Source organism: Euprymna scolopes, chromosome 6 (genome assembly GCF_053919585.1).
Source record: "Euprymna scolopes isolate OS-2025 chromosome 6, ASM5391958v1, whole genome shotgun sequence".
NCBI classification, from domain to species: Eukaryota; Metazoa; Mollusca; class Cephalopoda; order Sepiida; family Sepiolidae; genus Euprymna; species Euprymna scolopes.
In genome coordinates, this window is record NC_136487.1 from 60,356,316 (window position 1) to 60,383,035 (window position 26,720).

Genomic DNA, 26,720 nt, shown 5'->3' on the forward strand with positions numbered 1-26,720 from the left:
CTATATTTGAAATTCTTTCCACATATTGCTGTATAAGTTTCCGGCTTTTCATAAAACATTTTGTCCTAAAACATATTTTGATATTTGGCAAAGTATTACATATCATTAGGAAGCACGTATTCTGTTCTACAAGATAATCGTCATCGTTTTTTGCTCATATAATTTTTTTCTCGTTTTTCAGAACCGTCAAATTGATTGTTAAGTAGATAAAAAAAAATCACATTTTCGACACCTCCTTCTTTTTTCGCCTTTAGTCGAAGTCAAAAAGCGGGTGAAGTGACCAAGGATATTTGTGCCGGATATGGAGAAAACGCTATAGCCGAAAGAACTGTTCGAGATTGGTTTACCAGATTCAAACACGGTAATTTTGACCTCCAGGACGCTCCTCGTTCCGGAAGACAAGTCAAGATAGAAAAAGACCAACTTAGGATTCTTTTGAAAGCAGATGACCATCAGACATGTAAAGAATTGTGTGAAAAGAAGAAATGTGATTTTGCGACAATTTCCCGCCACCTTCAGCTGAGGGGATTCACACAAAAACTTGAAACTTGGGTCCCACACGAACTTACTTTTACTGCTAAAATTCTTTGATTTTCTTAAAAACAACAGCGGGAATTTATGCAACAACCTAATATATAAACCCTGTGTATCACTTGATTGCAGGTCAATATTTTTAATTTTTTTTTTAATTTTGAAATTGTTGTGAAACGCAGAGAAGTGAAATTTGGAACATTGGAAGAACACAACAAGATGCCTTATTTCCCTGATTTTTGTGGAATTTGAACAAATATTTGGAAAGTTATGCTAATTTTTCTATTTAAAAAATATTGACCTACAATAAAACGATACACAGGGTTTAGATATATATATATATATATATATATATATATATATATATATATAAAGCCTGTGTATCGCTTTATTCTAGGTCAATATATATATATATATATATATATATATATATATATATATATATATATATATATATATATATATATATATATATATATATATATATATGGAAGAGTATAAGAAGGCTATAGCTATGCAGGGAACCAGCTGTTGTATTGGCGTGACGTATGAAAAAAAAATGGACAATCGAAAGGTCTTATTTGTTTTGTTATTTTATTTAACTTCGTATACTTATTTTTTTTTTTAAGATACTCACAATACAAATCAGTAAATATGAACTTACGGTTTCATGTAAGCAGGATGGTGGCGGTCTTAATATTTCGAGATAACATCTATTTTGCAAAAGAAAAGCGACCAAAGAATGTCCCTAAAAAAGAAAAAAAACACGCGCGAGCGCGCGCGCACACACGCACACACACACACATGTATATATTTCGTCACATGTCGTATTTTGCTACAAACAAAAAATAGATTTGTATTTAGCGAGAAGTCTCACTACTGATAATCTCATTTAACATTACTGCAACAAAAACTTCTGCCCCATTCCTGCATCTGCAGACTGCTGGTGACAACATGAGAAGAAAAGAAAGAAAGTCAGATTCACGTCATTGGGGCTGTGAGTTTCTCACCTATCGAGATTTATGACATACGAAAATTGAATTCGGAATTATGGGTGACTGTTTTTTTAGGTGAAAGCACTGTCGGTCGCAGATGATGCGATACTTGTTGAACTGTGAACTCTGAAGTGATTTAATTCCAACTGCCTATACTTTCATATTTGCACATTTATATAGTTTCTGTTAATATAATTTTTATAAAAAAAGAAAACTAACAACTAGAGTTTTTACTTATTGCTTCAGCAAAGGAGTTTGCATTGCTACCAGACTAGATAGTTACCTTGAGTAATTTTTCAGGAATCATCTATCAGGAGAGAAGTGCATACCTCGATACCAGGAGACGACTGTGGTCCACAAATCCACAAAAACAATCACATGGCATGTGGCTGTACTTATCTCCCTTAATTGGTAGACTTTTCTTGTCGAAACAGAATAACCAGAATCCTTTATCAACGCTATACCCGTTTAAGCAACCATGGCAAAACTCATGTGCTATGAGAGTTGTTCTGGGTAACCAGAATAACCATTGAACGTGATTGGAAAGGCCAAAATGAACTCACGCTTAACCTCGATTAATAGGGCTAAACTTGATATGACCTTTTTGTTATAACCACCTTTACAGGTTATAAATATATAGAAGTGCTGCAGACACATAAAACAATAGTCACACACACGCATACACATGCGCCCACATGTGCACACACATGCGCCCACATGCGCACACACACACACACATGCATACACATATGAATATATATATATATATATATATATATATATATATGTGTGTGTGTGTGTGTGTGTGTGTGTGTGTGTGTGTGTGTGTGTGTGTGTGTGTGTGTGTGTGTGTACACTAATATCAGAAGAAAAATTATTAAACAGACGACAAGATGTAATTCACGGATGTCTGCATGGAAATCGGTACTTAATTTTATGCATTAGACCAGAATAAAAAAAAACAACAATATATACGGAAATGTAGAGCAAGTAACTTTAAAAAATGAAAAACATAGATCAATCGATCATATAAGAATAATGTTAACATAAATAGAAAAACAAAGTGGAATGTAACAGTATAATAAAAAACTGGATAAATATAATTAAAAATAAATAAAATGAAAAGGAAAGAAAAAATTAAATGAGAAAATAAACTAAAACCAAAACGTATAATATAGGTAAGGAAAAATATGTAAGGTAAGTAACTCTAGTATTGAAAATGTGACCTAACCTTGAAACAAAAATATTAACTAATAAATAAGAATTCGAAACCAAATAAAATGAATATTAGAATAAACATGCATAAATACAGAAATAAAAGTTATTAAAAAAAAACAGAAAAGAGTAAATAATAGGAAATAAAAATAATATGAAATTAAGGTTTGAAACAGAAATGTTGGTTTGCACGGTACCCAAGATGGCTGACTTGTAACAACGTGGGGATGGAATTTCTTTTCCCCAAACGAAAATACCAGGTTTATCACATACAAAACTAACGTTTTGTTGGTAACATCAAATTTAAATAACATCTGACGAGTTGATGATGATAGACTTTTATGAACACATAAAATCATAAAATTGCCATCCCATTAACGAAACGGCGGTAATGAAGAAATCCAAGATAAAAGAAACAAAAGTTACAACAAAGAAAAAATGTAAGTCTCTGAATTTCAACAAAGTTTTGTACTATATATGCTCTGCACCTATAAAGTAGATACATTGAGCTTCACTCCAAATTAACGTAGATTCAGTTTTTATCATAACATTTTCCACCGTTAAACGAAAATGGTATACATTGGAATTAACAATATTTCAAAAATAAATATTTATAATATATATATATATATATATATATATATATATATATATATATATATATATATATATATATATATATATACAAAAGTGAGATCATCATACAAGGGAAAAAGTTTCACCATTCCGGATTTTTTTTATTTATTAATATTTAGCTGTAAGTTCCATATTTACTAATCTTAAAAATGAAAAATGTTTGTAATCTAAATAATGCCTTTGATTGTTTTTGTTCATACTTTCTTTCACCATTCCGTTTTTTCTGCATTGCTATCATAAATACTCACCTATTAGCTTACCAGCAATGTCTCAAGCAATCTACATTTCGCTTACTGCTGTGGTGTGTCCACCCTATGGATAACAAAGAATTCTTCCACTTATAAAGATCGGAATAAAATGTCTTTCGATGCTTAACATGTAAATTATGCAAGAGCCAAACATGCGTGGCAGTCGGAGTGACGTATAACCACATTATTGGTTGCATTTATATTAAAATATATTTTGTTCCTCCTAATTACAGAGTTGTGTCTTTCTTCCAGAGTTTTACACCGCCACAACACTTATATATAACAACAGTCTGTCTGTGACTTTTTTTTTTTACTTAAGGAGCACTACTTATCAAGGCACAAAGGCCACTCTAGGATAAGGGTTATTGAATGTTAGGTATACATCGAGACAACATCGTGATGATCAGTAATGGTGGAATTTAATTAGGGTTTAATTATATAAGAGGACGGCTCAACAATAACTTATTTACTTAAAAATGACCATGTTACAGTCAGCTGCGAAGTATTGTTCCACAGACGGACAGTTTTAGGAAAGAAACTCTGCTCATGTTTTATGCACAGATATACAGTGAAGGAAATTGTTTACGGTTTTTGTAGACGAGCATTTGTTGGGGATCATAGATTGAAGCTTAGTCGAACACCTAAACAACAGAGCAGAGACAGACTTGAAATGTCTTTTCTGTAAGAAAGAGGAAGTAGAGAGGCGAAAAGGTCCTCATCCACTAGACTTCGAAAATGGTTTCGTATCCTGCCAAAGCAGGAAACGGTACTCTTGGCAGCTCCTCTTTAGATGTGGCAACAGTACTCGATGTTTGTACTATATATATATATATATATATATATATATATATATATATATATATATATATATACTGTTTTAACAAAAACTAAAACTCCAAGAAAGTGGTGGATAGCAACAAAAAGTGCATTTCATTGCTTCATTCATATATATATATATATATATATATATATATATATATATATATATATATATATATATATATATATATATATATATATATATATATATAAAGAGAGAGGGAGAGTGAGCACCAATAAAATAAGAAAACGACAATATAAAATATATACTAATGTATATAGATTCATTCGTTTATTAAATAATGCTGTTACATTAATTAGAGGTGTAGGATATGTAAAACTCTTTATACCATGGTATTTTGAAGCCAAAAGCTTCTCATCAGAAAAGGAGAGAAGATGCTAGGTAACATAATAGGGATGCGCCATCAAGCGATAGCTACATTAGGAGCGAAATAATTGTGCAATGAGAGTAGAATGGTAAAATATTGAACTGTTTGGGGAGGGAATGGGAGAAGTGATCTCTGTGATAGAGGAGTAATATAACTTTTACTAAAGCAATTTGTTGACCTTTGTATTATCCCAATAAATCTTCTCTTAAAGAATCGATCTTATTCTTATTCTTTTAATTCCCCCAAATATATATATATATATATATATATATATATATTCCAGGTAGAAAGATATCCAAAAATTAAGAATAATTTAATTCCAACAAGGGTCGTTGATATCAAAGAAATGAACAATATTTAATCGACTTATTTATTTTATAACATCCGAATATGTTTTTCAGCATTTTAATATATATATACATATATATATATATATATATATATATATATATATATATATATATATATATATATATATATATATATATATATGTATATATATATTAAAATGCTGAAAAACATATATATATATATATATATATATATATATATATATATATATATTTAATATATATATTTAATATATATATTTAATATATATATATATATATATATATATACTAGCAAAAGTACCCGTCGTTGACTGAATTCAAAAACAGCCTACAGAAAATTGACTCTGATTTATGAAAGTATGATAGGTTATGAAAAGAAAGGGTGGTAAATTTGGGTTGAATTTGGGGGTATCAAAAGCAAAGCAAAATATGATGAAAGTAAAAATAAAATAGATACACCCCATAATTTATTATACCATACCTGTTCACACTGAAACACTTATCACAATATCTATGGATCTATATTAAAAAACCTTGTTAAACTTTGTGACATATTTCCATCCTATGGAGGTCAGGTGCGAACGGACACCCCATAATTTTATTATACCATATTTTTTCAAACTGAAACATAATTATCAAAGTAAACTTACGCAGATAGATATGAAAAGTCTTTAATAAAGTTTGTGCCAATTTCCATTCTATGCAGACCAGGCGCGAACGCAAACCCCACAATTTTATTATACCATCCCTATTTAAGTTAAAACATACTTATCAAAGTATTCTTATGTACATCTATATAAAAAAAACTTGTAAACGTTTTCTTTTTAATTTTTAAATTTTTTATTTCCATACTTTGTGAACCAGGCACGAACGCAGACCCCACAATTTTAATGAACCACCGTTCTGCTAGATCAAACAAACCCATTCCTGTGTCTCGATACATATATGTGATCAGTTTTTTAAAATAGTCAACCATATAGGAGCCTATTTGTGACCACCAGACACACCACACACACACACACAGACATTCAGCTTTATATATATATATATATATATATATACAGGCCTGGTCAAAATCATAAGACCACTTAAGAAAGTAAGCGTTTACACATAATATCGAATTTTTAATCAAACAAATGGTTGAAACCATTGCCAAAAAGGAAAATATGATGGAAAAAAAATGAAATCTGCTTTATTCGCAACCTTAACCCTGATCTAATAATTATTTTTTAAAAAACATTTTCACCTGGTCAAAATGATAAGACCACTTTAATAAAATCGGCTAGTTTTGAAAAAATGAATGCAAAAAGCTTTCTATGTTACTTAAAGCAACTTGTTAGTGGATGAAAAAACAACATCTTACTAAATTATAAATGTCAAAAGGGAAACCATTATCAGAGTTTGAGAGAGGAAGGATCTTTGAGCTTAATAGGGGTGGACTCTCCCATTGATCCATTGCAAACAAAGTGAATTGTAGCAAAACGGTCATCACAAATTTTTTAAGAAATCCAGATCAATATGGGCACAAAAAGAGTCCAGATCGACCAAAAAAATAACCCCATCATTGGATCGCCGTATCAGAAGAAGTTTAAAAAAAAAAAAAACAGTATGAGATCAAGTCGATTGAAAAGCCAAACAGCAGCAGAATGTAATCCTAAAACCATCAGAAGGCATCTGAAAATGAAGGGTTTCAATCATTTAAAGCGACTGCAGAAACCACGTCTTCTTGAACAGCACAAAACTAACCGACTTAAATATGCCGCCAAATATTGGCATGAAGAGAAGAGGGAAAATGTAATTTTCTCCGATAAGAAAAAGTTTAATCTAGATTGTCCAGATGGATTTCAACACTATTGGCATGATAAAAATTTTCCCAAAGAGACTTTTTCAACTCGGTGTAGTGGAGGAGGGTCTTTAATGATCTGTGGTGCTTTCTCGTCAGCTGGGACCCTAAAGTTGCAATTAGTGAAAGGCCGGTAAACATCATTGAAGTACATTTCAATGCTTGAAAATGCTTCTATCAGGACTGAAGGTCCACGTCTGTGTGGAAGAAATTGGATTTTCCAGCAAGACAACGCTGCGATACACACTTCTCGACAAGCACAAGACTACTTTTCTTCAAATAATATAGAATTGTTAGATCATCCAGCGTGTTCTCCAGACCTCAATCCCACTGAAAATCTTTGGGGATGGATGGCAAAAGAAGTGTTCAAGGATGGAACCCAGTGTGATTCGATAAAGGAACTTTCTGATTCAGTTTTCAGTACATGGGATAAAATTCCTTCGCAACTGATTAAAAACTTAGTCGCAAGCATGCCGAAGAGAATTTTTGAAGTAATTCCTAATAATGGAGGCTATACTAAATACTGAGACCCTTTTTAGTAATTTATAATAGGCTTTTGTTAGATAATTATCAGTGGTCTTATAATTTTGACCAGGTGAAAATGTTTGTTTTTTAAAAAATAATTATTAGATCAGGGTTAAGGTTTCGAATGAAGCAGATTTCATTTTTTTCCATCATATTTTATCTTTTGGCAATGGTTTCAACCATTTGTTTGATTAAAAATTCGATAATATGTGTAAACGCTTACTTTCTAAAGTGGTCTTATGATTTTGACCAGGACTATATATATATATATATATATATATATATATATATATTAACAGACAGACTGTTTAGTTGTATCACAGCTCTTTAGTGGTGTTAACTCAGAAACTGTCTAAAATTTAGATTGAAACTCGACCACCTAGATGACACGTGTCGCTTTTAAGCATTATGCAATTGGGCTGTTGCTATGTAGGTAGGTAAAATTACAGTGATCAACATTATCCAAACGCTGTAAGTTCCATTTGTTTACACAAATATCATTGCATTATACATTAGTGACAGTTTGTTATTTCACTTACTAATATGTTCAACCCAAGAAAGGTAGCATTTTTAGTCATCCATAGACAGATTGTTTCACTGTGTCACAGTTCTTTAGTACACACACACACACACTATATATATATATATATATATATATATATATATATATATATATATATATATATATATATATTGAGCTATAGCATTGCACACAGCATATGGACTGACCCTGAGGCTGATCAACTAAGAAGCTTAAATCATTTCTGCTGTCTTGTTTACTTAACAAAACCTTTCCCAAATCATTCGTACGAGTTGATATTTTTCTATTTTTGTAGAAGGAAATGACTTTTCCAGTCGACAAATGGCCAATATTATTAGTTCTTCTTGGCTTTATTTTTGTTAGGTTTACATTGCAGGACAAATGATAAAAATAATAAGCAAGATGCATACGTAATTTGTGACCTGGTTACACACACACAAGCGCACACGCACACACTAGCACGCACACACACACACACACACACACACACACACACACACACACACACACACGAACATACACTAACATACAAGCAAACATACACATATACAAACACACATATATTCTTGAGTTCATATAAAATATAAAATTGCAGATAATAATATTTATTTCTTGAATTTAGTGATATTTTTTTTTATTACTTAGCCTACCTTCATCGCATACCTTATCGGTTCTTTGTTTCAACAAGTTATAAGAATAAAAATACGAAAGTCGACGGGCGGTAATTTGGATTAGAAAAATTGGACTTTTTAAGTCAATTCTCGATAGAATTTATACTATCTGTATGAATAAAACAGTAGATGTATGTGTGTGTGTGTGTGTGTCTGTGTGTATATATCTAACCGACAAACTTTTAAGCTACATAACGTCGAAATTTACAGGAAATAGTAATCATACACCAAGAATGGTTTATAACGAATAAAATCTTTGTTTGGATGAATAAATAACGCATATAGACATATATCGGCAAGTTAATATGCAAACTGTTCATTTCAAATTGCCAACATATTTTTACTTCTTTCTACGCATGCCCGACTTCATTTCTTCAAGTAGTTTACTTTTATTTATTTCACTTTTTTTTTTTAAACTCTGTGGCGATTTTATTGAAACCTGTTTATTTCTGAAGAGCTACATGATGGCATAAGGAAAATATTTTCCATAATGATAGTGAAAAGTATATAAAACAGTAATCGAAGAAAAAATATAGAACTTTGCCTAAATTATAAATTCAAAAATCTTTTAAGATTTAAAATATTAAAATGTTTAAAAAAAAACAAAAACAGTAATAATTAAAAAAAATTATGGTTGTAAACTGACAGTATTCATATTGATATTTTCTCCTTTAGTTTATGTGGTCTGAATTGTCTACTAAAAGCAAGATAAGTTACACTTCTATAATTAAACGCCTTAAAAAGTGGTACAAACCTGTTTTTGTCCATCCTGTAAGGTCCCGTGCAGTCAAAAAGAATGAAGCAGAAAAGAAAATGGCAACTTTTTCTCTTTATATGCTTGCGATATTGTCACCTAATATGCAAATAAGATGTTTCCAGTTTGAAATTTTTACAAAACCTAATTTTTCAGAGATTGGGTTGATTTTTTGATTTAGACGTTGGAGTAGCCAGTCTTTTCAGCAGTGTGTCGTGTTTTGGAGCTGAGAGTTTTTAACATCAGAGTGTCGGGTTTCGGAGTAATGAGATTTTGGCAGCAGTATCGAATTTTGAGTAGTGAATTTTGACAGCATTGTGTTGAATTTAATTCCGGGAATTGTTACTTGGAAGTGTATAGCAGTTAACACTTGATTATTTTAACCACAGTTTATTAGTAAGTAAATTTATTCACTTTTTAAACTTGTCTTTCAGAAGTTTTTTCTTTGTTTTCTTCTTTTCAAGGAATTATTATCGATATCCCACTTATTTAGTTGCTTTACTAATTTTTTTTTAACATTTCAATCTTTACAGATTTACAGATGATCTTCGCTTAAATCAGCTCTGATGATCTTATAGAAGACGCTTACATCAGCTCTGTAGCCTGAATTTTGGTGGGCTTAAACGATAGACATCCTTTAAAAAGTTTTCTTTACACGTTTGCTTCAATTTATTATTAACAAGACACTAAACTTTCATGCAGAAACAAAATCGGCAAAATTTATTAATTTAATGTATTTCAATGGGGTGCTCACATGCATGCTCATAGTAAACTTAATCCCTCATATTTTCCTCCTTTTTGTCATTTGTAAACATTAAAGGTTGTGTACTTTTTTTTTTTAGTTATCTTAGTTAAAATGCCCTGCAGAAAATCAATCTTAAGTCGATGTACTCAGTGGCAGCAGTGTGATGAGTTGTAACCAGTCAGACTCAGGATGAACACGATGCCAATGCGGCAGCAGAGCGACGTGAAGCCAAACTTGAGGATGCACGATTCCGGGTACAGCAATCATGTTCTGCATCTTCAAATTTGCTTCATTCTCAATAGAATGAACGTGACAGGCTGAGAGTTTCTTACAATGCCTCCCCACAAGACAGAGTTAGACACCAGGGTCGTTTTTAACATGGAGAAAAGGAACAAAAATTAAAAATTGTCTCAGTAGTGAAAGATTTCTCCTCCACTGACAGCGAACAAGAAATTGATGTGTAGCATCCGAAGAACAGATACTACACCTTTGTCTTGACCCGAAGAGTTGCTGAAAGATGTCAAGAAGAAGCAGCACCAAACCATGATCAGCAATCACGAGATTGAGATCGCCTTGCATTCCGGTACAACCTCACTGATGATTATATTTTCTCATTAGTACTGTGGGTGAACATTGTTTTTTTTTTTTTTTTTTTTTTTTTTTTCCAAGGCTCTGAGATTTTCAAGAGAAACAAGACGAATGTGTTGCGTCACAGAAAAATTAAATTACCCCAACTTGAAGAACAAGATTGTTATTTATGTTGAAAAAACACCTGTGGGATAAGACGTGCGAAGATTCAATGCTCCAACTATAGACAAAGTGGCAATCGTACAAGTCGGAGATCAATTTCAACCTAGCGATATTGTTCTTCATAAGACAAATGATCAAGTAAGAAAAATTGCAGAAACTCATCGATGCTATAATGCACTGCAATATCCAATCATTTTTATGATATCATTTCAATGTAAACATGATAAATCCAGTTAGTGGTGAAGAAACAAATAGGAAATGCAGCGCAATGAAATATTATTCATACGATTAATGATTCGAGAGAATGGAAACAATCACATTCTGAAATGCCGTTAATTGTTTCACCAATATAACATAGATATTTATGTAAAAATTGAAACAGAACGTTTGATATTCATCCATTTGAATTAAATCAAACTTTGCTCTGAAGAATATGTTCGTTGTTGTAAATGATGGTAATACAACCAACATTGGAAGACTAACGATTTTGCCATCTTCATATTTAAGCAGTCCATGCCATATAATTAAGATGCATGTGAATATACTTGATCTATTCATCACATTCACATGCAACTCTGCATGAGATGGTATACAACAACTTTTATTTCCTGGGCAAACATCAGTGGATAGGCATGATATCACAGTATGTGTTTTCAGACAAAAGCTGAAATCGCTAATAGATATGTTAAAACATAAAAAGTTTACGTCTGTGTGCTGCTGGGCGTATTCAGTGGAATGATAAAAGAGAGGAATAGCACACTCACACATACTAATCTGACTCTATAACAAAATCAGTCCAAACAAAATTGACACTGTAATATGTGCTGAATACCTGATGCTGACATTGATAAAGATTTACATAAATAAATGATACATGGACCTTGTGATATACTGAACCCAAATTGACCATGTATGATAGGTGGAAAATGCTCTAAGCGATATCATGAAGAATTAGCATCCAACACAGTTATAAACCCTGTGTATCGCTGTATTGCAGGTCAATACTTTTTTACTTTTGAAATTTCTATGAAATGCAGAGAAGTGAAATTTAGTACACTGGAAGAGCATAATAACATGCCTTATTTTCCTGATTTTTGTGGAATTTGAACAAGTATTTTGAAAGTTATGCTCATTTTTTCTGGTAATTTTAAATGTGTATCACTTTATTGCAGGCCTCCCAAAATGCCTAGAAAGGGTCGAGTGACAGCTAGTGAAAAGGAACGTGTTGTTACAGGCATTGCAGAAAGTTTATCTCTCGTAGATCGAGTCAAGGGGCTTGGAAGAGATCGAAGAACATTGTCTTCATTCGTTGAAAATCCAAAAATCAAACCAAGGAAGGACAAAAACACAAGAAAGTAAGTTTCTGCTCGTGATGTTAGAAAAATTCGCCGCCAACTTATCAAGCAGCCGGGCAGCAACAGTGCTGCTATATTTGACAAGGCTTGAATACTTGTCCAGAAAGACACGCTGCAATGTCTTAAACGAAATTGCAAGAAGTATTAATGTTTTAAACCAAACTCGTAAGGAAAAATGTTTGGATTGGGCATGAAAACAAGCTCTGAAAATGTTCTTTTCTCTGATGAGGCCAGAGCAATCCATGATGGTCCAGATGGGTGAGTCAAAGTTTGGAGTCCTCTTGGATTCCCTACCCCTTATCAATTCCGTTGTCAATAGGGAGGTGGAGGTGTCATGTTTTGGGCTAGAATTATCTGCGATAAAATAATTGGACACTTTCAAGTGCGAGAAGATGTCAAACTGAGAAGCCAATCATATTATATTTTTGAATGAGCATTTGTCACCATGGCTTGATGACCTTCCATTATCGCATCACCGCAAATTGATTTTTCTGCACGACAATGCGCCATCCTACTCAGCCAAGGCTACAACATCCTACCTTAAGTCATTAGGCATTAGTGGAGAAAATTTGATGAGACTTGTTCTCCAGATATAAACCCAATTGAGCAGCTCTGGTCAATAATAAAGATAAAAGTTTATGAAGTAGGTGTTCAATTTTTGTCGAAGGATGAACTTTGGAGGAAGATTTTAAAAGTTTCCTATAGCATCACATCATCTCAAATCCACCGATTGACATCATCAGTTGACAAGAGGCTATTCAAAGTGATTTTGAAGAATGGGAGTTATGTTGAGAAATAAATATTTCCTTAAACAAAATAATGTGAAATTCGTTCTTGGTTTTGGTTAATATTGTTACTGGATATGTTCTTTAATTTATATAAATAGAAATATGAAGTTAGAATATTGTTTTATTACCGAAAATATACATTTTTAGACACTTGCAATAAAGTGATACACACTTAAAACTTCCAGAAAATAGAAAAATTAGCATAACTTTCAAAATATTTGTTCAAATTCCACAAAAATCAGGGAAATTAGGCACTTTGGAATGCTCTTCCATTGTACCAAATTTCACTTCTCTGCGTTTCATAGCAATTTCAAAAGTAAAAAGATATTGACCTGCATAATCGTATAGCGATGTCATCAGCTTTTGGTAAACTTCAGAACCGTTTGTGGAATGGCAGAGGTAAACTGAAATCAGAGTGTACAGGGCTGTTGTTCTGGCAACTCTTTTGTACGGTGCTGAGGCTTGGACCCCTTACTGCTCACATATGCAGTTGAATGTATTTCACAAACACTGCCTTCTCACAATATTTGGATTTAACTTGAAGGACAAGGTGACCAATGCTAATCTCTTTGAAAAGTGTAATGAATTGAAACTTTTCTCATACATTGTCAGTTACGTTGGGCCGGACATGTAGTCAGATTGAGTGAAGATAGAATACCTAAATCAATTTCGTATACTCAGCATCAGACAGGTAAAAGGCATGTTGGCCGACCAATGTTGAGGTACAAGGATAAGCTCAAGCATAATCCGAAAAAAAAACTAACACCCCACTGTCAACTTTTGAACAAACTGCTTCTGACAGGAAACAATGGAGACTCATATGTCACAATGCCTTAAAGGTCTTTGAATTAGGAAGAGTACAAAACTCAGAGAATCAAGAGAAAAGAGGGAAGAATTGACTGCCAGACAAAGTGATATTTCATTGAATACATTTTTGTACATAGTTTGTGGTCGCATCTGCAAGTCACTGGCGGAGCTCAAGTCCCATGAAAGACAGAAACATCAAAACTGAAATTAGTTTTGAGACGCTCATGCGTCGAAATCGACGGGAAAGTCCATCATATATATATATATATATATATATATATATATATATATATATATATATATATATATATATATATATATATATATAATGCTCCCTATCTTAGATTGAGCATTTGGGAAGTGATATACAAATTACCATTAGCATATGAAGCGATGCTCTTTGTGCAAACAAATTGAGCTTAGGTACTTTGAACAATGTCAAAACATTGTTAATTCACTGCCCGCATAGCAGCAGCTGTATAGTGTAACGGTTAGAAGCTCCGACTGTCGTTTGGGCGATCGGGTTTCGATCCTGGCTTGAGGTAGTTGCTTGTCTAGCCGCACTGATGAGCTGTGTACTGTATGTGGACGATTATATATATATATATATATATATATATATATATATATATATATATATATATATATATACGTATGTTTTTATATACTTGTCTCCAAACTAGAGCAAAGCTGGGCAAAAGTTCGGTTTTTAATGGACGGATATTCAGTTGATATCCCGTTCAAAAACATAAAAAAACTTTTCTATTCTAGTCTGCATTTGTCTATCTGTCCAAGAATGCATCCATTTCTTTATCTATATAGCTACCACCTGATCAGTGGATCTATTTCTGAACATTTCTATCCTGTCTATTTCTATCTTTCTTTCTATCTGCTCCAGTCTAGCCATCTACAGACTGTTTCACGATAATTCAAGCTAAGATCGAAATCTGACTCTTTTGACACCAGAGAGAGAGAGAGAAAGAGAGAGAGAGAGAGCTATTCATTATGAAGTCACAAACGGATGACGTACTCTATTAAAATAGAGAGAATAATAAGAGATCCTTTATGGCGTATTTAAAGGACCATTGATTATGAGTAATATGAGAAAAGGAACACGAAAGGGAGAGAGAGAGAGATTGGGCAAAAGACAGAGGAAAAGCAAGAAGAACGAGATAAGGCACCTGAAGAAGGTCTGAGGTTACATCGGCCAAAATGTTATGAATGTAACAACTACGATGAATCCGCATAACCTAAAAATTAGATAACATTTTCGTTGATTCCAAGAACAGTGTCTTTTCAAGAATTTTTCATCGATTGAATACGTTATCACAAGACTCCTGCTTTCTTAACTGCTGCAACTGGTCATCTTCACATCTAATGTGAATAAACACGTCATAAACCGTCTTTATAAGACATCAAATTTTGTTTATTTCATTCATCATTTTCAACCCTTTCATAATATTCATTTCAGCTCTTATCCTTGGATGGCTTTTAACTCTGATAAATTGTTACTCGTTAATAAAATAATAATAATAATAAAAAATAACACGTAATTTAATCTGCCATTCTTAAGTTAATAAGTATTTTCGTTGATTTGTCACGCTGAAATCTGAAATAACATGTTTGTTAGTTTGACACACATAAGTTTGAAATAATATTTTCCCCGGTTTGTTACACTTAAGTTTGAAATAATATTTTCTTTGATTTATCACGAGTAAGTTCATCAGCAAACGTAAACCAGCTGGATTTTCAACGACGACACGGATGTGTTGCAATGTATACACTTATATCGGTATAAAAATACAACATATTGATGTCTGTATTTCTTCTATTTTCTATAAGCAACTTCGGATGATAATTACACCACTGCAGGATCATAAAAGATGCAAGCCAAAATATCAGGTCGGTGCAAAAGTTTTTGCCGTTTTGTGAAAGAAGCATTTTAAACCATTGTATTTTATTTTATGCGCATTGCGTCTTCATCATTAAGGCTCTCGTCACCATTGTGAAATTTCTTGAACCACCGTTGTGCCACACGTTCATTAGTGGTTCCTGGACCAAACGCATCATTGATATCACGAACTGTCTCGACAGCTTTTCGGCCTAATTTGAACTGAGACAAGAAAATTTTGTAGATTTGAATTTTGTCCATGTTGTCGAAAAGCCTGCAATAAAATGAATTAAGAGATTGAGAACGGTAACAAATAACGCAATTCGATAGAGCGAAAAACGCGCTTTAAAATGATGTATAACATGTCTATATATATCAATGAATTAATTCATTGATATATATATATATATATATATATATATATATATATATATATATATATATATATATCAATGAATTAATTCAGAAATCATATATAGATGTAACATATGTGAGAAAACGATATTGTTTTTGCACCAACCAATAGATTCAAGCTCTTGCATTGAAAAATGATGTTATGTCTGAAATCCTAGCAAGCAAAATCTGTTAAACAGTCAAGCTGTCGATAATAAAAGATTTTTTACAAATTTTCTATAGATTTTCAACTGGTACTAAGATGATTACATTTATGAGCGTCTATCTATTTTTTTTTTTTTTTTTCATAAAAGTCGATCTTTCCTTGAATTTCATAAATTATTTTTTTATAAATATAATGAAAAAAGGCATTTCATTTTTGTATCATTTCCCTCAATCTTAAAACCACGACTTTTGTGTTAAAACAAACTCATAAAACATGTTTATGCTTTTTACTACAAAAAAGAAATGTTAATTTTTTTTTCACACGAAATACTTTTGCATTTTAAGAACAAACTTTAATATTCTGCAAATATATAAGCAAGTGATCTACACAAGCGTTTGTTTCTTTCTACTAAAAGATTTTAGTCTAACGAATTCCTTCGATAGAATGAAACACTTGCATAAGTGTATATTTTATACTACTGCAAAGCTCTAAGGTATTGAGTAGTTATATATATTTTTTTTTTTTTTTTTTTTTTACACAGTGATCACCACTTATCAAGGCGCGGAAGCCACTCAGGGATAAGGGTTATTGCAAGTACATTACGTTAGTGAGGAGATTTTATGAAGTGTTTAATTAGGGGGGCGGTTCATTAGGAATTTGTTAACATTAGACTTGAAGACATCCAAGTTGTAGTCCGGAGGGAAGCAGGCAGACGGAACAGAGTTCCACAGGCGTGCAGTTCTAAGAAAGAAGCTTTGCTCATGAAATCCGCGTTTTGATTTAAGCACAGATATAGAGTGGGGAAAATTTTTCACAGTGGATTCAGCTAGACGGGTGTTTTTCGTGAAAGATTGGCGAGGGGGGACCAGGGATTGGAGTTCAGACGAGCACCTGCCATGGAAATAACGATAAAACAAGGATAGGCTCGCAACGTCTCTTCTGTGGGAGAGGGGTTGCAGGGTAGAGAAAAGGGCATCCCCAACTAAACCACAAAGTCTATTTTGTACTCTGTCAAGGCATGATAGGCTGTTTTTAGCAGCTCCTGCCCAGATATGGCAACAGTATTCTATCCTTGGCCGTACTTGGCTTTTATATAGATAGAGAATTGCATCAATAGTGAGATATCTTCTGGAGCGGTAGAAGGATCCCACCATCTTTCCAGCGACCTTGGCAACAGACTTGATGTACGTGTTCCATTTCAGATCAGGAGTAAAGGTCAAACCCAGAAGCTTGTCAAAACACGGGGCCTCACCCAGACGAGAGCCATCCATCACAATTGATGCCAGCTGGGGATCAGAGCGTTGATGATGTAAGGATAGGAGTTTGGTTTTGGATGCATTAAAGGTAACTAGCCACATCTTCCCCCACTGAACCACGCGTTCGAGATCAGAGGAGAGAGAATCCGAGAGAACTTTGTCATCTACAGCCTTTGATGTGTTGCCGTAGATGGTCGTGTCATCAGCATAGATGTCAACGAATGATTTAAGTATGTGTTTAGGGAGGTCATTGATGTAGATCAGGAAGAGAGTTGGGCCCAGTATTGACCCCTGAGGGACTCAAGCATTTATATTGCAGGCCTCTGATCTTTGTCCATCTACCACTACTCTTATGAGCCTATCGGAGAGAAATGATTTAATGATTGAGAAAACATTTCCAGTTATACCATAGCTGGAAATCTTGTGAAGTAGACCCTTATGCCATACTTTGTCAAAGGCCTTTGATATGTCAAGAGCAATTGCCCTAGAAAGGAAGCCTTTGTCAAGAGATTCACTAATCCTGTGGGATATAACCGTCAGCACATCTGCGGTAGATCTTGCAGAGCGGAAACCATATTGTGTGTCACTAAGAAGGTTATTCCTGCTGAGGTGGTTGACTATTTCTCTATTTAATATTGATTCCAGCAACTTACTCATAACACAGAGAAGACTTATTGGTCTATACTGAGAGGGAGATGACTTATCACCTGAATTCTTAAATACAGGGCAAACTGATGAGGTCTTCCAGGGGGTCGGAAAGCACTTCTCCTTAAGGCAGCGCTTAAATAGTTTCGTAAGTATGGGAGCAAGTTCTGGTTGAAGCTTTTTTAACATTATAATTGGGATGCCATCAGGGCCAGTTGCTTTACTGGAATCTAGGTTTTTTAGGTTTTTTATTATATATATAAAGAATTCGTTAGTTTAAAATCTTTATTATATATATATATATATATATATATATATATATATATCATTCAAACACGGTAGTGTTTGGATATATGGCCAAGTGGCAGTTTTAGTCATCTACAAAGCTTCAAAACTTCAAAGCTTTAAAGCTTCACCGCTCGCTCATTTTCCAACCAAATTTCAAACAATTATTACAGTTTATAGATTACCTTTTCAGCTATATTTTGACAAAAAAAATTTCAATTTTCGTTCTGTAAAAAAATAGTTATGATGAATTTACTGGTGTTCAAAATCGTTAAAAAACGTAAGGAGGTGAGCGACGTTTTTTTTCTGACTGGTTTCCACAGCAACCACGTCGCTTCAGCGACTACTGTTGCTACCAATTCACCGCTCTTGCGAAAAGAGAAGTAACAAGTGAAACAGAAGAACTAAATAATGAAAGGGAGATAATTAGGAGGATTTTATTCAAAGCAGACGAGTGTCATACATTGTTATAACATATGTGTATGTTATGTTTATGGGGACAAAAAAAAATAAGACTGAAATTAAACAAAGAACAAGTGAATTTACTGGAAGCCTGGAAAAATCATGGATTACAATCGAAAAATACGAACATGAAAAGTAATATGTTTAAGCTTAAATATAGAAAAGTAAGGGACTAGTTGCTAAAACTGGAAAAGAAAAGGACAAAATGTTCTAGTAAAAAATATAATAAATTTATAACTTAAAATATTGCAACATTGAGATTTTTTTAATTCAATTTATAAAATTATATAATAAATTTTTAATGCTGCAACATTTTAAGTTATAAATTTATTATATATTTTACTAGAATATCTTATCCTATTCTTTTCCAGTTTTAACAAATAGTACTTTACTTTTTCACATTTAAGCTAAACCATATTACTTTTCATGCTCACATTTTTCTTTGGTAATATATAAACTAAAAAAGTAGAAAGGCAAAAACGACAAATGGAAAAGAAGAACAAACGTAGATGAACAAATAAAAGAAATGCATTTATTGCATCATAAATACAAGAGGAAAAAGGGTCGAAAACTGGAGAAAAATTGGTCGATGAAGATTCTGGAATCAGGAAGTTTGAAGAGCTGGAAATATTGAACCTTGACAGCAGCAGAGACTGGATGTACAGGAATAGGGAGTTCTGGATAACTGGGAAGGCTGGAGATATGAAAACTGAATCCTGGACAGCATGGAGTGATGTCACACCAAGACTGAATAGCACTGAATCAGAGAGTCAGGCGTCAACAGACACTGAGACAAGGAGTCGAAGGTTAAAGACAGGTATTATAGGAAGGAGGAGCTAGGGCAATAAGGAGTTGGAGCAGATGCTACTGGAAGAAGCCACTGAAAGTTGCTGGCATATGAGACGCTGGAAGGTGCAGGAGTGAGCTGGGACTGAAAACTGCAGGAGTGAGCTGGAGTCGGAGTTGGAGGAAGCTGCAGGAGCCGAAGATGGAACAGGAGCTAAAGAGAAAAGTTCGAGTTAGACAGATGAAAAAGGCAGTAAGCTGTGGAAGAAAAATCACATTTTGGTAGTTTGAGTTGTGTGAGCTGAAAATGGCAAACTGATTTGCTACTACTACTGCTCGTGTTTTCCTCCACTCGCAGGGCTCAAAGACTGACCAAACAGTTGGAGGTGGGTCGCAATTTATCAATTAATTACAATTAATTATTGGCAGAATTTGTTGCAATCAAAAATATATGGAATGTTGCTTCATAGTATTTACATAATTTTTAGTCAGCTATTACATGCTGGTATTTTGAGTGGGTGTGAAGAAGTTGGACTGCATGTGCTTTAAGGTTCAATGTCTTATTTTATTTATTTATTTTATTTATTTATTTTTATTTTTTTTTGAGTGACGTAGCTTAACGCCCACGTGTTTTTGAAGAAGGCAGAAAAATGGTTTATTTAGATCTAACGTTCTAACGTAAATAAGCAGAGCGGTAACCTGACATCGCCACAGTATAAACAATATTGTAAAGAACACAAGTATTAATTATTAATTAATGGCAACCGCCTGTCTCTTGAGACAATGGTATTCTGCATCTAGTTTGGTTTACTACAGCATCTGCTGTGGCTAACCAAGTACAAGCCTGGGCAGGTAATAAGAGAATCTTGGTTTGCCCATTTATCAGGGTCCCCCTCTCGGTGTTGAAGGCAGACTTCAATGGAAAGGCAAGCCAATACAATTGGTGCCAGTGCGACTGCAGGAGCTGCCGGAAAGATGTTACAGGGCTCCACCATTCGCCTATCGAAACTCCAGGCAGGATTTTTTGTCAGGGTTTACTCCCTTAGCCTTTACCTTTCCCAAGGCATCCACGCGGCAATGGGGCTATTTACCCATAGCTGGGGGATTTTTCATGGTACACAACAAATAACGAAATGACCAAAATGAAAATTGTTTTTTTTTATCTTTAGTCACTATTGTTGTATTTTTTTAAATTAGTGACGATAAGGATTTCCAACTGACGATCCGCAAAGTTAAAAATCAAATAACGAAATGACCAAAATAAAAACTAACTGTTTTTTTTATGTATGTATGTATTGATATATATATATATATATATATATATATATATATATATATATATATTAGTAAGTAATAATACCATGAAAATTAGTTACAACTCATACTGAACAAGCAACTGAGTTGCCAGATCAATAGAGTTGCCTGAACAACTTAGATTAAAAGTCACTGAAAAGAAATTCAGATTAATTTTGTCTAAGACATACTTAAACCATTTGATGTTTAGGGAATAAAAAAACAAAAAAAATGAAATAGCGCGGCCAATAAATTTCCTTTTATTCATTTGAGTTGAAATAATTGGATCAGAAATCTTCAAGAATTGGTTCAATTCCAGATTGAAAGTTTCATGATGTTTTCTTGTTTTATTTTTGTGTTCTAGTAGAAAACAAAGAACATTATCTTCTAATAGAGTTTTCTTTATATTTGTATATCAAACATACGTATGTCACAATCAAACTGATCTCACAGTAAGAAGATGACTTTTTATCAATTGTAAAAAGAAGAAATAATAATAATAATAATAATAATAATAATAATAATAATAATAATAATAATAATAATGATAATAATAATAATAATAAGAGGCCTTATGTGTATATGTAGATTTTTTTTACAAAGGAATAACCACTTATCAAGGCCCGGAGGCCACTCGAGGATAAGGGTTAATGGGTATACATTAGGCAATGTGATTATAGCGTTTTTAACATAGGTATTGGAATTTTTGTAAGTTGGATTATATAGGGATATGGTTCATCAAGAACTTGTTTACATTGGACTTGAAGACAATCAAATTGAAGTCACCTGGGAAGTAGGCCAAAGGAAGAGAGTTCCACAGGCGAGCAGTTCTAAGAAAGAAGCTCTGCTCATGGAATCTACGTTTAGGTCTAAGCACAGATAAAAAGTGTGGGAAACTATTGGTGGTGGTTCTGGCTAGACGAGTGTTTTTTGTGAAAGTTTGTCGAGGGGGGGATCATAGATTGAAGCTCAGACGAGCACTTACCATGGAAATAATGATAAAGCAGAGACAGGCTCGCTACGTCTCTTCTGTGGAAAAGAGGTTGCAGGGAAGAGAAAAGGGCATCCCCCAAAAAGCTACGAAGTCTGTTTTGAACTCTGTCAAGGCAGGATCAGCAGCTTCTAGCAGCTCCAGCCCAGATGTGGCAACAGTACTCCATCATTGGTCGTACTTGGCTTTTATATAGGTAGAGAATTGCATCAGGAATGAGATATCTACTGGAGCGGTAGAAGGATCCCACCATTTTCCCAGCGCCCTTGGCAACGGATTTGATATATGTGTTCCATTTCAGATTGGGAGCAAAGGTCAGGCCCAGAAGCTTATCAAAACATGAAGCTTCCCTAAGACGAGAACCATTCATTTCAATTGGTGCCAGATGGGCATCAGAGCGTTGATGATGTAAGGATAAAAGCTTGGTTTTAGATGCATTAAAAGTAACCAGCCACGTCTTTCCACATTGTAACACGTGCTCAAGATCAGAGGAGAGAGAATCAGAGAGACCTCGGTCGTTTACAGTCTTTGATGTGCTGCCATAGATTGTGATGTTGTCAGCATAAATGTCTACGAATGATGTAAGGATGTGATTTGGAAGATCATTGATGCAAATTAGGAAGAGAGTTGGGCCCAGGATGAACCCATGAGGGACCCCAGCGTTAATACCGAGCGCTTCTGATTTCTGCTCGTCAATGAATACTCTTATGAACCTATCAGAGAGAAATGATTTAATGATTGAGAAGACATTTCCAGCCATACCATAGCTGGAGATCTTGTGAAGTAGACCCTTGTGTCATACCTTATCAAAGGCCTTTGATATGTCAAGAGCAATTGCTCTGGAGAAGAAGCCTCCATTGAGAGATTCGCTAATCCTGTGAGATAAAACTGTAAGCACGTCTGCTATACATCTAGCAGAACGGAAACCATATTGAATGTCACTAAGAAGGTTATTTTTGTTGAGATGGTTGACTAATTCTCTATTTAGCATAGATTCTAGTAATTTATTCATGACGCACAGGAGATTTATTGGCCTGTACTGAGAGGGAGATGAACGACCACCTGAATTCTTAAATACAGGGCATACTGATGAGATTTTCCATGGGGTTGGAAAGCATTTCTCCTTAAGACAACGCTTAAATAACTTTGTAAGTATGGGTGCTTGAAATGTATCATTCACACAAATACATATTTTTAAACTTAGGTATGTTTTCGAGGTTTATATATTTGTGTTAGTAAAAATAGATCTTGAAATATCCTGAAGCTTTGATTTTCTTTCCTATATATACTAGCCATACCCGGTCACATGTTGCTGCATCTCAATATGGTTAAATGGGGGGGGGGAGAAAATGCATGTTTTTAATATGATTAATTTCCCAATACTTGTGGATACAAAATATTTTTGGTTGTTCCATTCTCTGTGCAGATATAGAGATTGTCCAGTTTACCAACTCTAGAACAGAGTGGCTTACATCTACACATGGATTGCTTCTCACATGGTCAATTATATGTTGCATGCTCTAGAGTAAGATTTTTCCTCATCTTTGTTGATTGCAAATGCCAATCAAATTGGGAATTACAATCTCTTAAATTGAAATGGCATATCCGTCGGAAGCATAGGAATGCCTGGAATGAGAACATCTTCACCTTTGAAAGGCCCTGTCAAAATTGTTGCCTTTATGTTGCAGCTATTCCGGATGACGAAGAGCTAAGGCTATGCCATTTTGTGATCGAATGGCTGCCACAATCAATTAGTAAGGTTTTACCAGTTCTTCCTCGAGTTGTAGATGCCTTTTTAATCAAGTATTAGCTTATGCATATTTGATTGCATCTACAGCAAAAATTGTAATTTTGTTCACGATGCAATTCTACATCAAACAAAGTAGCAGTAGAGCGATTTGGTGATGTAATTAGCAATTGATTGAAAACTTGTGTTTGCGATTTCCAAACCCAAATTTTCAATCATTATTAATGACGCATTATTGATTTCTATGTAAAATCCTGATAGATATTTGCATCTTCATTGCATCTTTGATGAAAAATATCTTCAGCCATGTGTGATGTATATTTCTCATAATGACTCTGTTGGAGATGAAGGAGAGCAAGTGGTCAATATGATTGTAAACAATGTACGAATTTGAATAGGATGTGACGTATTACATGCATCATTAATGCATAAAACCCAGCGTTCGTTATTTTTCAATAAATTCAGAGCTTGATATGCACTGCGAAAAGTAGCATGTGCAATGTTTTTGAAAAGTTTCAATTGCTGGAAAGATGTTGGATTAAAAACTATTTATCAACATCGTAGTATCTGTTCTTCAGATGCTGCACTTCAATTTCTTGTTCTCTGTCAGTGGAGGAGAAATCCTTCACGACTAAGACAATTTTTATTTTTGTTCCTTTTCTCCACGTTAAAAAACGACCCTGGTGTCTAACTCTGTCCCGTGGGGAGGCATTGTAAATAGGAACATCATGCAAAAAAAGAAACATTAATCTTAATACACAGTCTGCCGATTGTTGTTTCTTTGTTTCCGTATTGTCCTTCGACTCACTCTTCTTACGTTGTTCAAATGATTCTTTACTTACATTCCATATGTAATACATAGGCATTTCCGAATAGACTAACGTTTTCGTAATTGAGTTAATTTGAAATTACATGAAAAAAAAAAAGCTGTCAATGTTGTAGTCGGGGAATCCAGAGCTACTTGTTGCACATTTGAAGCTGTAAAGTAAATACGCTGATGTACTGCTAAGTGAATAATCGCCAGACTTTGAAAGAATTCGCAACATAGCTTCATTGTTGCTTATGTATCTTCTAAAAACGAACAAAAGCTGTTACAAAGGCAAAAGGAGGGCATGCCAAAATATTGACTATTGTTAAAAGGATTTATTAATGTTTACTCCACTATTCTCAATCTTAAAATATATAAGTTTGAATCATAATTTAGATTTTTCATTGGTACTCCATAATTTGGGCTATATATATATATATATATATATATATATATATATATATATATATATATATATAGTAAACTTATAGGTAAATAAATAATGCGGCATATCGCAGTTTTGTTACTAAAAAGTAAGGGGTTTTGTTTCGTACTAAATAAATATGATAATCGAATTGTAGATACAAACCCAGTAAGTATGACTTAGAAAATAGATATGAGTTATTTTTTAATATAAATTATTAAATATAAAATACATATTACAATATATAAAAGTATTTAATAAATACGTAAAAAAGATTAAATTAGTTATTCCTAAAATTCAAGATGGGAGCAATAACAAAACACGCGATGTTATTTATTTTACATAATTTTTTCGGCTTGATGAACAGCGTGCCCAATTTTTTTTTTTTCTAAGGTAAATAAATTACTGTTTTCTGAAGAGTCTACGATGAATACCTTCAATATTATAAGTGATTGGTTATTCAACACGAAACAGTTGCTGTAAAAACATATGGAAGTTTTCACAAGCTGAAAAAATAAAAAAAATAAGATGAATAAAACCTTGGAATTGGGAATATAGCTGCATTGTTATATATATATATATATATATATATATATATATATATATATATATATATATATATATATATATATATATATATATATATATATATATATATATATATATATATATATATATGTATATATATGTATATATATATGTGTGTGTGTGTGTGTGTGTGTGTGTGTACATAGAGAGAGAGAGAGTGAAAGAGAGAAAGAGAGAGAGAGAGAGAGAGAGAGAGAGAGAGAGAGAGAGAGAGAGAGAGATTTCTTAAAAAGAAAATAATATTCTGCAATCAAAAGATTACGACATTTGGAATTTAGTCATAAGAAACTGCAAAACCGTTGTTTACTAAACTAAAAAGTCCTTGTCAATTTTTTCATAGCAAATAATTCAAATTTCAATAACATAATCCTAAGCTTGAAGATAAAAACGGACACAAACTTAACAAATACAGAAAGATACGAATTCATATATTCATTCGGCTGCACTACAAAGATCAAAGCCAAGACTTGGAGATAAAACAAATTGGACTCGACAAGAGAAAAGGTTAGATAGAAAAAAAAAAGATATGAGAAAATAAAACAAATGTGTAGCAACTTTGGTAGATAGATGCATACATAATCACTCGGATTAGAGAGAGATGAGGAGTGTGTGGTGAATAATGATAAAATGTAGATAGGTCAATATGTACTAAGATATACATCAATAGAATTAAAACAGATAAAAGATAACAAGAATTAGATTAATATGAACAAGCCAGACTCGAAGAAATTTCTCAAAATGCCCTATATCATATAAAAATGACAAAGATTCTTTCTCCTCTGCTTTTGAACACGTGGTGCAATGGGGAAAGAGGTGGCTGGTTAATTTTAATGCATCTAAAAATCAAGCTTCTATCTTTCCATCATTAAGGCTCTCATCCCCGTCTGATATCAATTGGAATGAATGGCTCATCTCTTTGACAAGCTTCTGCGCCTAACCTTTTCTCCTGATCTGAAATGGAACACGTGCATCAAATCCGTTGCGAAGGGCGCTGGAAAAATGGTTGGATCATTTTAACACTCCAGTAGGTATTTAACTGCC